The 13,250-nt window shown below is 49.0% G+C and overlaps 1 protein-coding gene across 1 annotated transcript in view; it reads right to left on the bottom strand.

The window, feature by feature from the left end:
* CLDN19 (claudin 19) overlaps positions 1-13,250 on the bottom strand; it is a 51,317-nt gene that overhangs the window by 14,879 nt on the left and 23,188 nt on the right. The gene's annotated exons all lie outside the window — the stretch shown is intronic.

Consider the following 13,250-nt stretch of genomic DNA (forward strand, 5'->3'; position numbering starts at 1 on the left):
ATCATATTGGTTATACACAGGTACTTTCTATCTGCCATACGTGACGCTGCGGTCATGTGGCCTTCCGCCGCCACATTCGCTCAACATCATGAGGGCATTATATGATGTCATACACATGCACATATTTCTGGCATGCTGGGGTATGATGCGGTCGTCACCTGAGGGCATTATATGATGTCATACGCATGCACATATTTCTGGCATGCTGGGTATGATGCAGTCGTCACCTGACCCATTGAGTCATGTGATATGGAAATCAGGAGGATATGTTCTTTAATGCGCATTTAATATTGGCGGCGGTGACATTTTTAGATTGCTGTAAGTCTGTAAATATTTTGCACATGTGACTAGTTCCGTTCTTTGGCCAGTTGTACTATATATACCTGTCTAACGCTTCCAACAACCATTCATTGATGAAACGCGCGTCGGGTGTTTGGTGGGTTACATCATTATATGATACAGGTACTGAACCTTTGGCCTACACTTTAGTAATAATATATTTGCTTTTTTATGTGAGAATACTTAACATTTTTATTGTTTAGGTATTTATATATGTCACATATCTATGCATATAGCATTAATTATCTACCTCTGATTGCTGCATTTTGCCTATTTTGTTTATCACAAATCTTTTGACTACCAAATTGATTGATTATTCAAAAGCACACAGTTATATGTAGATATATGTGCATATATACAGTATATATATATATATATAAATATATATATATGGGGAGTCAAGGGGTTATATAAGGATTTAGGGAATGAAGCGCAGACGCTGAAAAAGGTAATTTTCTTAGCTGCTATGTCACAAAACTGGTGACAGGTTCCCTTTAAAGGTTTCGGCAATGGATACATAAAGAAGGCTCAGAGGAGTGGCGGACGAGGTCATCAAGGGCCTGGCAAAAGTCGTTGAGTTGGGAGAACGTCGTCACTTGCAGATCATCGTTCGTATCTGTCACTTCATCTCCTCATCAGAAAGTAGAGAATCCAGGCAGCACACGACCTCCCGTTATCAGAGTAGAGCTTGTTATGTTACTCATGGCTCAAGAAGTTCTGCACGACTGGCGAGTGGAGTTACCGCTCAAAGGATTGAGCAAGAAGCACCACCTGTAGAGCCAGCCGGTGAAACCTCGAGGATGCAGATCGGGAGTGTGGCGCCCCCAGGGGTATGGTTGCCACAGTGGCTTTGCCTTCCTCCAGGGGAGGGTAATGCCAGGCTTGGAGGCAATGATGGGTCTCTCTCGCAGTCAATCTATGCATGCAACACAGTTCCACTCAAGGCCAGCAGGGGGAACTCTGAACCGGGATTAAGGGGAGGAGTGCTCTCTGAGGGCCAAGAGGAAGGGGTGGTTAGTTAGTTAGTCTGCGGAGGGTGAAGTGTGTAGACGTGTGGAAGGAGTGCTGAGATAGAGCGCAGAGGACGAGCTCATCTCTGGAGAGAGGGCATGAACTGGAGCTTGGTCTCCACGGTTGTACGGATACTAACGGTCTTGCAACAGACACCAGAGTAGTAGGAGGCTATAAATGCCCTACTCCCATCCAAGACTTGAGGGCACAACAGCAGCTTGGATAGTGAGCCGGGACTTAGGAGAGAGGAGTCCCCAAGATAGGCTACAGCTGTCTGCCGTGCAGGTGAGGTTCTTGAGAACATCTGTCCGGAGGAACTCCAGTGTAACTCAGTACTGGGAGTACTTCATTCGAATAAGCGCTAGTAAGGAGACTGCACAGCCCATCTGCTGAGAGAGAATCCCTGAATTGCTTCCAGGCTAGCCTGCTCCAATACCATCTGTAATCGGGACCCTGGACTACAGTTATCAAGTAAAGGTACAGAAATTGCACCCCGCTGTGTCTTGTGTACTTCCTACCTTTCCGGCACCGTTACATCTCTGTGCCAACCACATCTACACTGCCCTGGGACTATAGCTTCACCTGTGGGGAGCTTTTACATATTTGCTGCACCATACCATTAGTCCCAGCGGATCTGCATGCAGCGTCGGCTTAACACCTCCCTTGCTGAACACCACAGGTGGCGTCACAAACTATTCATCTAACTACATCCCACCATGCACATCATCTTCCTATTACTTGGGCGCCCAGGGCCACGGTCCGGGTCACCGCCGCTGTGACACATCCCACTGATACTGGCACGGTACCGAGTACCCCACAGCCCTGGGAGGGCGACCCAGGAGTCGTCTGGATGATGAGTGTCCCATGCTGTGGTCATGGCCAACACCATTGCATATGTAACAAGGTGGCATGGGGTGGTAGCCATGACGGAGTCAATTTAAAGCACAGTCCACAAACACCTCGGCCCCTTGCACATAGAACACATAGATACAGTCCCAGGCAATTACCTTTCCGTCACAGTCACTGCAGTCACTGGTGAAGAGGGTCCAGGGAAACACTCTGGCACAGGAAAAACGTTTTAATGAAGATGCAATGAACAAGATAAAATTTCCTGCACTTTCCTTAGCAAAGTCCACCGCAGCATCAGCGGCAGCAATAGAAGCAGTTAAATAGCCGGTATCTGGACGCTTATAGTCCTCGGCGGAGCACTTATGCAGTCCTGGTGCCTGCTTCATTGCCCGGCTGTCCGGGGCAGCACACTCTGCCCTCCAGGGGAGTTTTTGGCTCAAGACGTTGCTGAGCACCCGCCCTGGGCAAGCCTGTTCGGGCACTGACTAAAGACAGGAACTTCCTGTTCCTTTTGGGGCTATTAGCTCAACCTCCTTAATTATCCTCTTGCTCTCCCTAGCATTAACATATACAACACAGTGCAATGCAATATACATTGACATGGCAGATATAGGACATTACACAATACATATGAGACATGACACATTAAACACCATTGAATACAAGGAGCCATTGGAGGTCGCATGGGGTTCTGTGTGTAGGAGGGGAGAGGCAAACGAGGGTTCCCACCACTTCCTTGCACACACACACATGATACAAACAAGGATTTCGTTTCAGTACTTAAAACCTACTCAACGGCTTTAGAACATGAATGTTGCGCGCTAACCCACTTTTTCTCCCCATCATGTCAGTATTTCTAATGATTTGTACAATTTGTTGATATAGACAAAATTTCTTCAGTCTTTCAATGGCAGGATATTGTTTCAGGATGAGGAGGTTTCAAGCTGAGGAGGTTTCAAGTGATGAATTCTTGGTGCAGGGAGCGGTGGCCGTCTCACTAGACAGACATTGGTTAGATTAAGAATATGACAGCACTTGAGCTCTTTACAATTGTAGTGACAGTAGAAATGTGGGGTGAAGAAATAAGTAATAAAAGAATTTGTTTCTGGACAGACAATATTTTGGTGCTGTAATTTTTCTTATGAAATCCAAGCTGTCTGAACAGAGCAGTTAGACCTCATGGTTTGGATCCACAGGGGGTCTTCCTTTACTAGCTAGTTGGTGGGGGTGTGAATTGCTTCTTTGAAGCCCAGAAGCTAGTCCCCTCTCCTGAGCCAGGTGTCCTGTTACAGCTGCACATTTTCAGGATTGAAAGCTGTCAATAAATTCCCCTATCCTTCACAGGTGGTTTTTCTGGTTCGTTCACAGACACCATCTTCTTTAGACTTTGTTAAGATACCTGGTTTTGAGATGCCTCCGGCACAATATCTGGTTAAGGGCCAAGCATGTGCCGGGCACCCAAATTTAGTAGCTAATGCTATATCCCGTTCACAGATACAATTCTTCAGAAAGCTTCATCCGTCTGCAGAATGGATTAAGCTCCCTGAAGACTTGCGGGCCATAGTAGAAAGGAACTTGTCGACTTAGCGTCTAGGTCAGTCTCAGCAGAAACATGGCACAGATGTAAGGAGGAGAACCGGGCTGTGGGTACCTATCCTGTGACGGGTCTGGAACTGTCGGGGCTGTCTTCTCTGTTGTCCGAGGGAAAGAGTAAGAGACCGGACAGATCTTTGCACTCGGAAACAGGGGGTGTGGCTAAGCGACAACAGCAACAGCACCCGTGGAAGCAGTCAGTCTTTGCAGGAACAGGCAGCGCCCAGCACAGAGAGGAAAGTGCTCAGTCCCTTGTGCACTGGGACTGCGCCGGCCCGTGTCCATGTACCCCCGCCGTCACCAGCGGGGATTACAGAGAGAGAAGTGCAGTGTCACCGGTAACTGGCAGAGAGCGAGGTGCCGTGCGCTTCATGACCGTGAGTACAGCGCACGTGCCGCATAGAGAGAACCGGGTACTGGACAGATGTTTGTGGCCCACCTTACCAACATATACCTGCTCGCCCACGGTGGATCCCGATAGTGCTGTGGCCTTGTTTGCTCCGGTCGCATATGTTCATGGACTAGGGGCTCATCGGAAAGTGACGGAGACCGACCGCAGCCGCCAGAAGATGGACCGCCATTACTGACAGAATCTCCTTGGACAAACACCATGCCAGTCGTTGTTGGCAATACCACTCCCCAAGCAGTACCTGCAGTCTGAGGAACTCCTGACACGATAAGTGCACAAAAGAACTGCTGTCACTTTGTTTATTAACCCTGAATATCCTTTGTAATAGGACTGCTATTCCCCCATTTAACCCTTCATCTCCCTGTGAGGAGTTAACCCTCTTTTAGATTAACACTGTTAAATTTGTTAACCCTTGCTTTGCCTTCTGTCTGTCACTGCATCCCGCAACCTGCTTTCACTTGGTGTAGTCGGCAGGATGCAGTCCACAGGCTCAGAAGAGACAGACCAGGCGGCCATGAGTGCCCCAAGGGCCAATATACTGCTGGGAGCCATACTGAGCAACCTTCCAAAGTTCACAGGGAGCAATACTTTACTATGGGACTGGACTGAGCGGGTCAAGGGCATGTTGAGGATGCACCCCATGACCCCCGCGATGCAGGCAGAGATTGCCATGATGGCCCTGGACGGAGAAGCGAGGTGCTCCGTCATGTTCTGGCTCCCGGCATGAGCAAAACACCTTTACCAAGGTGTTGCAAATTCTAGAGGAAATGCATAGGGACCCTACGGACGTCGGGGAATTGCGCATGCGCTTGTTTAGTCGTGTCCAAAGTGAGGGGGAGATGGTGACCTAATACATGAATGCCCTGTAGTAGATCCACACAGCGATCGCTAAGCGGTATGATGTAGGGGTAGGGCCTCCTGACATATTTCTGAGAGACCGCTAGTGTCAGGCTTTAGAGATGTGCTGCATAAACAGGCTTTGCAGGAGCGTTTGAGGGTTAATCCGCGTATGTCTTTTCTGGAGGTTGGGGCGGAGGCGCGCGCACATGAGTAAGAGCAGGGGTTGACAGCTCAGGCAGGGAAGGTCCGGAGCAGGGAGGTATCCACTCCACTTGCACCTGAACCAATTTGGGTGAGCGAAATTCGGAAGGAAATCCAGGACATGCAAGAAGAATGGTACGACTTAAGGAAGAAACCTCCCCTAACCCTGGACCCCTCCAGAGGTCGAACTGATCCCGAGCCTCAACAGGGAAAGAGACAACCTCACACAGAAAGACAGCTGATCTGTTTCGCATGTGGAGACATTGGACATTATGCCCGTGGATGCGCGCGCCGGGGAAGATCTCCCAATTGCCGTCCGTTAAACTAGCGGGCTCCATGGATGGGGGACGCTGCCTGGAGCCTGAGCAGTCAAGAAGGAGAAAAGGAAGTCCCACAAGTTTAGTTTCTCTGAGTCCTCTTGTATGGGCAAAAATGGATGGTCGGGCTGTCCGCTGTTTAATTGTAAGTAACTACTATGCCTGAAACTTATTTCAGACGTCATTTTCCCGAGTCGTTGCAGCCTGAATGGGGCCCAGTATTCAAATTGATGGCAGCCAATCAGTTGCCCATCCCTGTCGCAGGGGTGATCTGGATGCAAATCACTTGTGCGGCAAAGATGTGGGCAGGAAGGGAGTCGTGTTAACCGCCGGGGACCCTGGCAATGGTCCCAATGGGACTTTAGGAATGAACGCGTTGAAAGAACTTGGGAGCATCCTGGTCAATGGGTCGGCAGATATGTTCCTGAATCGATGGAGCCCTCACACCCCAAGAGACGTCGAGTGAAGGATAAATATTGGGGAAGGTGGTCATTCCGGCCGCTGCCAGCCTCGTTTTACCACCAGGTCAGACTGTGCTCACTCTGCCCATCCGAGCCTTTACCTCTCTTGAAGGAGTAGAAGTCCAGATAGAGCCCGCTTTAATGGAACAACTACCTCCAGGGCTCCTCATTGCACGGATGTTAGCCACTGTTCATGACAGTAATGTGCTGGTGCGATGTGTCAACCTAGGAGAAGACAGTCTTACTCTCCTGCCCAAAAGTGAAGTAGCACAGATAATGAGTATGCCAGAAGAGTTGATACGACCAGAGGCTGTTCAGTTCATAGTGAAACAAGGGGATCCCTGGACAGTGGCCGTGGCGGTGTCCTCTGAACCACCCCCTAATCACCTTAAGGAAGGACGCTGAATCCTGAAGCAGATGCGGGCTGAACTACCGGAACTCTCACCACAACAGGTATAACAAGTGGAAGCGGTGCTAGAACGAAACCAGGGCGTTTATGCCCATCATGACGATGATTTCGGCTGCACCACAGCCATCACCCATGAGACTCCAACGGGAAACACCGCACCCTTTCAGGAATGATATCAACAAATTCCACTGTAAGGGGTGTACTGGGACTGACTTGTGCCCCACTCCCTTTTCCCTAATTCCTGTTATTATGTGTTATGTCATGTATGTTCTGTAATGCTGCTACTGTGTAATGTTATGTGTAAATATATACGTTGTAGGGAAAGTGCAGTACTCAACTTAACCCACTAGAGGAGGCACATTTGTACTAAATAGTAAAAGGATAGCAACTAGTTAAATTAGGAGGGGCCAACTGTGGGTAAGTTTAGGGTTTCCTGAATTCTAGTTAGTAGGACCTGAGAGCCCGGGCAGGACAGTTGGCCACGCAAGGTTAAGTGAGGAGCCCAGTTGTCCAGGGCCTGTGGGCCGAAGGTCACAGCAGCAGAGGAATGCAGGGCAGCTCCAATATGTGGCAGCTAACTACGTGGGCTGATGCCCTTTTGTCTGGTGCGAAAGGACAGTTCAACTCCTGAAGGTAGTTAGGCTTGCCAGAAGGAATGCAGTGGTACCGCACGAGTTGGTACAATCCTGGGGCATTCTAGAAGAAGTGAGGGAAAACACAGGGCAGAAAGGAATGTGCTCTGTGATGATCCCTATGATGTTGCTGTGACTGAGCTGGACATGCTGAGAATGGAACCAAGTAAACTTGTTTATTTGAAGTTGGAAGTGGACTCTGTCTCTCTTTGCTTAAAACCATCAGAAGGAAATCCTCAGCAGATCAGAGAGGACTCTGATGGATCTGAAAAAGGTGAGAAAGGTGCGCTACAAAGGGGACATTGTATGTATGTGATGGAGGGCCAGGGTGCGCTGAAACAGCCACCATTGTGGGCTGTAGCTACGGCCCTGGACCTCCCCACATCACCACAAATGTTCCAGAAGGTGAAAGAGATGTTGGAGCACATGCTACAGAGTGGGGTCATCCGAGAGATCCAAAGTCAGTGGGCTGCCCCCAGTGTTCTAGTACGAAAGAAGGACGAGACCCTCCGCTTCTGTGTAGATTACCGGAAGCTGAATGCCTGCACTGTGCGAGACTCGTACCCGCTACCAAGAATTGAGGACTCCTTGTCTGCTCTGGCAAAAGTAAAGTACTTCTCGTCGCTGGATCTGGCCAGTGGATATTGGCAAGTGCCCATGACCGAGCAAGACCGGGAGAAGATAGCATTCATACTGCCTATGGGATTGTTCGAGTTCAATCGGATGCCTTTCGGCCTTACCAACGCATCCGGGACCTTTCAACGATTGATGGAGAGATATTTGGGAGACCTGAACTTTAAAGCTACCCTCATCTATTTATATGACATCATCATCTATGCTGCCACCTTTGAGGAGCACCTGCAATGGCTGGAACAGGTGTGGAGTCGGTCGCAGAAACACGGCCTGAAAGTGAAACCTCGGAAGTGTCAACGTTTACTGTACAAGCTCTCGCCTGTGATATGGCGAGCTAAAAGAGAGGGGGAGTGTAAGGAGGAGAACCGGGCCGTGGGTACCTGTCCTGCACTGGGTCCGGAACTGTTGGGGCTGTCTCCTCTATTGTCCAAGAGAAAGAGTAAGACCGTGATTGCGCCGGCCTGCATCCGTGTACTCCCGCCGTCACCAGCGGTGGATCCTGATAGTGCTGTGACCTTGTTTGCTCAGGTCGCATATGTTCATGGACTAAGGGCTCATAGGAAGGTGCCGGAGTCTGAGCACTGCGGCCAGAAGACGGACCGCCGTTACCAACAGAATCTCCTTGGACAAACACTGCGCCAGTCGTTGTTGGCGCTACCAACCTCCAAGTAGAACCTGCAGTCTGAGGAACTCCTGACACGGTAAGTGCACAAAAGAACTGACGTCACTTTGTTTATAAACCCTGCATATGCTTTGCAACTAGACTGTTATTCCCCATTTAACCTTTCATCTCCCTGCGAGGAATTAACCCCCTGTTAGATTAAAACTGTTAAATGTGTTAACCCTTGCTCTGCCTTCTGTCTGTCACTGCATCCCACAACCTGCTTTCACAGACACACAAAAAGCATGGAGGGAATGCTCAACGGGTGTTGTACCTGAGGATTCATCATCACTATTATCAGTAATGTATGATTATTCAGCAGCTTTAAGATGTGCAGGTACGTCTACACAAGAAAAAGAATGTGACAAAGGCTTTTGCAGTGAAACAGGTTGAGAAGGGTTGGCGGAAGAATTGGAGAAATGGTTCCACCCACAAAAAATTTGACTAAGGGTCTTTTGTTTTAGGATGTGATAATTTCGGAAAGTAGTTTAAGGATTTGTGTAAGGAGCTCAAAGACTGATATCTTCGGGTGAGGTACATGGTTGTCGGTTAATGAGTTACAGTCGAGTATTGCCCGGTAAAATTGGTGGAGTATATGAATTTGAGCGGTTTAGGCAAAATTGTTCCATTACATATGGACAATTTACCATTAAAACTTTATCAATTTTTAGCGGTTTTAAAAGCAGGTATTAACGATTTGAGCCTTGCCCCTTCTGAATTCAGGATGCATTCATTTCGAATTGGTGCAGCTTCCACAGCAAATGCGCGCGGTATGTCAGTGAGGGAAGTCAAAGCTTTGGGCAGGTGGAAATCTGAGTTTTATAAGGGTTATATATCGGTCCTGATAAGGTTGTTTGAGTTTTTTCACCCCTTAAGTTTTTTCGAGGCTGCGTCCCATGTTGCCTGGGGAAAGGAATAGGGGACCAGACAGGTCACATGACCCAGGAAGAGGGGGGGTGCAAAGCCGGAAACAGAGCTGAAATCGCGTGAAGCATCAGTTTGTCTCAGACAGGTAGTGAGTGTGCAAAGCGCTGCGCGCACAGTTAGGCAGAGGACTGTGCTCGTGCGGAGGAGTGTGTGCCAGGTCCAGGGTCCCAAGGTGCATCCCCCTTTACCAATAGACGAGTTTAAAAATGGGCTGGTGTCCTACACACCTTGCAGTCAACAATAGCGAGGCTGCCCCTCGTCCTGACATACCAGCCAAGGATCCTACCAAGCAACCTGTATCTTATGTACCTTCAGCCCTCAGGTTGAACAACCAGTTGCCCGGCAGCTTTATTCAGTTGTTTCAAACCCGTTACCCAATTTAACAGAGTACTTGCTCAATCCGGCCCCTTTTCTGGCTGCACGGAGGTGATATCTTTTGTTGTATGAGGCCCTTTGAACAAGGAAACCCTCTGAGCTCTGAGTTGCCAGCTTGCTGTGTGCATTTAGTTGTGTACATTTAATTTGCATATTTTCTTTCTTTCACCTCTCCCCCACCCCTGTATTCCTGTTCATTAGCACCTTTTGGGTGGGTTGTGAATACACTCGCTTGGTTCAACCTCCAATTTTCAAATCACAATGGAACAAAGCACATTTATCTTGGACCAGAGTTTCCATCGCCATTGCTTCTCTTGTCGCCTTGTGTGTCACACGATCACCCCATGGCACAATAAGTAGCTTATTTTTCATTCTTCTAACCCATGGCAGTCACAGTTGGGATGTGATGTTGGCAAATCCCAGCACTGCACCTTGGCTGTGCAAAGAGCTTTTTGCATTACTTGGTTGGGGGAACTATGAGCAGCCAGTGGTTGTCCTGGCATTAAAGCTTGATGTTTCGAAGCCTTTGTTTTTCATATCTGTAATCTTCTACCCTTACCTCCTACACTGGTCCTTTGCTTTTATGTTTTTGGATTAAGACCTGATCATAAATATAACTATCAGTCTGTTTAACAAAAGGCATTATACCACCATGTCCATAGCCATCAGGGAGCGCAACACTGAAAAGGTGCCAACAACAACTTTCTCAATGCATCAGTCACTTGATCCAGCTACTGTTTGCCAGGTACTGTGCTCGTGTCCATACTACATAATTGGTCCACGATACCTGGCAAGTCACCATCAATGCCATCAGCTCCTCTGGCGAACGTGAGAGATGTTGAATCACCCCTTTAATGCCTCATTCACGGAGCAGTATCCTATCTGTGCTGCCACACGGTGTCTGATCTCATGTGTATGTACATACAGTGCCCTTATCAGACTGACCTATCCTAATACCATGAGCCACAGCTGCCCTGCTAAAACTGGGTTATTGGATTCGACAGCCTATTTACTTGCTTATCACCTTCTATTAAAAGGGTTACTTAGCGTCCGATCTGACGTTGAAAGACATTGCTGCACATCAGGCGGGCAACTGTGCAATGCCCGGCAAGTATTGTGCATAGTTCAGTAACTGTCCATCCCCATCACCCATCAGAGAGGTGCTGCACAGCTCCTTTCTAATAAGACTCATGATAGCCACTTGCCCTGAGGTGTGCTTTCCTTCTCTTTGGTGCTACTGTAGGGAAGGTGACCTGACGGACGGACGGACTTGTCAGTATAGAGAAAGGAAGGTTTGCACAGTTTCGACAGGTGTCAGTTACTACAGTGGGGAAACAGCTGAGAAAGTGTAGTGGACGTGCAGTACCTTGGGTTGACCATTAGAGGGCAGGGAGGAGTGTGAGCAAAGGACTTGACATCAGCTTAGGGCTTAGGAAACCGTTGGTCATGGGGGCGGAGTTACAGGGAACCGGGAATGATATAAATTTGACAGGAGGGTTCCAGAAAGTTCCAGTCCCCAGGGGGAGCTCCAGTGACAGGAGGACTACGACAGTTTGTGCACTGTGAGGAAAACTAAACCAGGGGGACTGAGGAGAGAGAAAATCAGGGGGGTGGTCCTGACAAGAAGAACCGCAGTATAGACGAGGCTTTGGGTGTAGGATACCGTATCTGGAACCACGAAACTGACCAGTAAAGTGATGGTGTACGGGCCTAAGGCGGCCACAGTGACTGAGCTGACAGGATCGACACAGAGTGAAAAAGGGGCGGTACAAATAAATACGTCCCTGGTGTAAATTACGGTGTGTGAAGCGGCCCTGGACACGGAGGGCCGTGAGAAAGATATTGCGGTGTGCTGTGAGGTCCGTCAGTCGAACGGTGGAAAATAAACTTGGACCTGTTGCACCTGAAACTTGCCTCTATCTTCTGTCTGTACGTCACTGCGCGGTATACAGAGGGACCACCCCCCAGCCTGGCCCACAACTCCACACTACATTTGTACAAAGCCATTGATCGCCTCCATTTATACTCAATGCCACTTTGGTTCACAAAGAGCAAAATGTAAAAAAAATAAAAATTCCTGTTAGGAAATATTTGCACGGTGCAGATCTTTGCAGAATTTTCGTACAAGTGAAGGGAGATGTCTTGTCAGGCTGTACGGACGTTTCTACCAACCTGCTGATAATTGAGACAGATGTGGAGCTTTCTGGAACAAATCCGCTGATTGAATACACCCTTAGTCGGGGTTCGGATGAGTGCATTTCATGATCTGTATACAAAGTGCAGTGGCCAGATTGACCTCGGGCGTCCCAACCTGAACGTACAGCCTCAGACACATTCATTTGTGTCTAAAGTTTGGGACAGGGAAGCTACGCTCAGTCCAGGCATGTACTGTATATGGACTGTGAAATATGCCTGTCTGGACCCAGCCGTAGACTGTCTAGGGTGATGTCCAAAAGTCTCGGGTGGTTCGATATGGCAGCCAGACACCTGCAAGATCCACTCCGATCATTAATAGGATGGGGTATATATGGATCTGCATGGGGGGAGCCAAAAAAAACAGGGAAAATTGTAAAGTGGCTGCTGAGGTACTGACTCCCAAAAGTAGGGCAGAATTTGCGTTTGCCAGGCAGTGACTACATTGTGACTTTGGCTGTAACATGTTGTGCAGCCAAATGTGTTACTCCTACATCGCAGCTCAATGCTAATGTGGCGCCCCTGAGGCTCAGTCGCCACAGAGGTACTGCACCTTCTCCTAGGGTGTGGTGCCCCACCATCCAGGTAAGTTGGAGGCTCCTGACCATGCTCCAACACTCGCACCCCACACAATAGAGTAGTTCAGCATAACCACATTGCGGCTCCTTGCTTAGAGAGAAGCAGAGCACCTTTGGTGGTTCCCTGCTTGGAACACTAGACGTGCTGGGAGGTGGGTGGAGTTCAGAATATATATATGAGCGGGATGGTTTAGGATGACAGGTCAGTCTGACAGGAGGTCAGTGAGGAAGGAAGCCACTCGGGAGGAGTGGGGATCTCTGGAAGAAGGGATGGAGGAAGGAGTGCTGCAGCTGTCTCAGTGACCTGAGCCAGCTGGCACGGGAAAGGAAAGGAAAGAAGGAGAAGGACGTTGACCTAAAGCCTGAGCTTCCATAGAAGGGAAAGGACAAGTGCGGAATGTAGGAGTAAAAGGGAACACAGAGGACGTGGGTTAGAGGAAGAACCCTGCCTAGAAGTTCTAAGCGCAAGGCCGGGGCCCGGTCCCCGAGGTTGAATGAACACTAATGGTTCTGCAGCAGACACCAGTGGAGTAGTGGGCTGTAAATGCACTGCTCCGATCTAAGACTTGAAGGCACAGCGGCAGTACGGATAGGGAGCTGGGACTTAGGAGTAGAGAGTCCCCGGGGCAGGCTGCAGCTGTCTGCCGTGCGGGTGGAGTTCTTGGGAGCACCTGTCAGGAGGAGCTCCGGTGTGGCACGGTGCTGGAGATCTTCACACTTAAAGGCGTTATAGAGGAGACATTCAGGAAAGGCACATAAGTTGGTGGAGTGTGGAAGGGAGCTTTCCATCTTGCCTGGAGGTTGACTGAGTCCCTGACCCGG

This window comes from Dendrobates tinctorius, unplaced genomic scaffold (assembly GCF_039654945.1).
Source record: "Dendrobates tinctorius isolate UK_male_01 unplaced genomic scaffold, ASM3965494v1 ptg000086l, whole genome shotgun sequence".
Lineage (NCBI taxonomy): Eukaryota > Metazoa > Chordata > Amphibia > Anura > Dendrobatidae > Dendrobates > Dendrobates tinctorius.